This window comes from Myotis yumanensis, unplaced genomic scaffold, assembly GCF_028538775.1.
Source record: "Myotis yumanensis isolate MYYU_CA2020_CCGP unplaced genomic scaffold, mMyoYum1.0.hap1 SCAF_1, whole genome shotgun sequence".
Classification (NCBI taxonomy): Eukaryota; Metazoa; Chordata; class Mammalia; order Chiroptera; family Vespertilionidae; genus Myotis; species Myotis yumanensis.
Genome location: NW_027223752.1, coordinates 81,711,127 through 81,712,879, shown reverse-complemented (window position 1 = coordinate 81,712,879; position 1,753 = coordinate 81,711,127). Strand labels below are relative to the sequence as shown.

General features: G+C 47.1%; 1 pseudogene; it reads right to left on the bottom strand.

The window, feature by feature from the left end:
- Nucleotides 1-200: 200 nt before the first annotated feature.
- Nucleotides 201-896, bottom strand: LOC139007067 (small nuclear ribonucleoprotein-associated protein N pseudogene; annotated as a pseudogene).
- Between the last annotated feature and the right edge of the window lie 857 nt (nucleotides 897-1,753).

The following is a 1,753-nucleotide window of genomic DNA, read 5'->3' as shown; positions in this document are numbered from 1 at the left end:
AAAAGCTTTAACTCTTCATGCAAATCAGTTTCTTGTAAATATGAGTTTAATGTGTTTTGGGGTATTTGTTGTTGTTGTTGTTGCTCTATGCATTTATTAGCAAATATTAATGCAGCAAAGAGAGGACAGAAGCTCACAAACACTCTACACAGTTTCAGGAGATGCTCTGCAGGAAAAGAGAGGCTAAGGACAACAGTATCCTAGAGTCTTGGTAGACAAATTTCTGGGGGAGATGGACCTCTGATGGGGGAGGAGGCAAAGGGGGGAAGGAGAGGAGGGGGCCTCATTCATGGAGGAGGCATGCCTATCGGTGTCCCTTGAGTTGGGAGAAGCCCAATTCGTGGGCCCATGGGTGGTCTCATACCAGGTGGAGGAGTCATAATGCCTGGAGGAGGGAGCTGCCCAACCTGGTGCTACTGAGTTGGAGCTCCAGTAATGCTTGCAGTGGCCTCAACAGGGCAGCTGCAACAGTGCTTCGTCTCTGTGGAGTCGTTACCTGTGGGCGCTTCCCCAAAACCCTCAGACAGGGCCTGCTAATCCCGCAGAACCCTGCGGAATAGGAACACCACCTGGTACTCCTCTGCCAGCCCCCCTGCCAACCTCAGGGCCTCCTGCAGATCCTGCAAGAGGTAGAGGAGAGATCCCAGTATGTTTGGGGGCAGGTTCCTCCACAGTCATGGACATCAGGTTCTCCTGTGCAGCAACACCAGACCTAAAACCTGCTTCTCTTCTCACTCGGGCTGCTTCGCATTCTTTGGTTTGATCTTCCTGAACTTGTCACAATCACAGAGGATCAAGTTCATGTGCTTGTCAAAGGCCTTAAAGGCGCTGATGAAGATGCGTCCGTCCTGCAGGTTGCAGTGCATGCGGTAGTCAAAGTGCTACAGCATCTTACTGCTCTTCCTGCCATCATGATTGCGGTTCCACCAAGTCGGACGTCCACAGTAAAGTATCGGGATCCTTAAGACCTAAGGGAAGGCTACAGATAAAGGTATGATGCAGGTTCTGCTATAGGCAATGCAAGCTGGGCAGAAGCTTCCAACAGTGGGTGGAGCCTTTTTTTATTCCCCCAGTCATTAAGGTCAGAGAAAAATTAAGAAAAAGGTACAGATTTTTCCAATGTACCTCCTCCCCCCACATACATATAGCATCCCCCATTATGAACTTCTCCACAAGAGTGGTATATTTCTAACAATTGATAAGCCTACATTGACGCATTATGATCACCCAAAGTTCATAGTGTGCTATCATGGGGTTTACTCTTTGTGTTGTACCTTCTGTGGATTTACACAAATCCTATATAATAAAAGCCTAATATGAAAATTGTCCCCTCAACATGAAGTTCAACTGGGAGTTCAACTGGGGTGTGCCCACTGGCAAACTGGGGGAAGGGAGGCCCCCACCAGTAGCTGGCAGCCTCTAGGGACCCTACCTGTGCATGAATTTCGTGCACTGGGCCTCTAGTGTATAATAACATGTATCCATCATTATTGCATCAACGAGACTAATTTCACCAACCTACAAATTATCTGTGCTCTTCCTAGTCATCCCTCCAGCTTTCCTCAGCCCCTGGCAACCACTGTTCTTTTTACTGTCCCCAGTTTTGACTTTTCCAGAATGTCATGTGGTTGAAATTATATAGGACGTGGCCTTTTCCAGTTGGCTTCTTTATTCAGTAATATACATTTTACTTTTCCCTGTTTTTTTATGGCTTGATAGTTCATTTCCTTTTAGTATTTAACTAGAGGCCCAG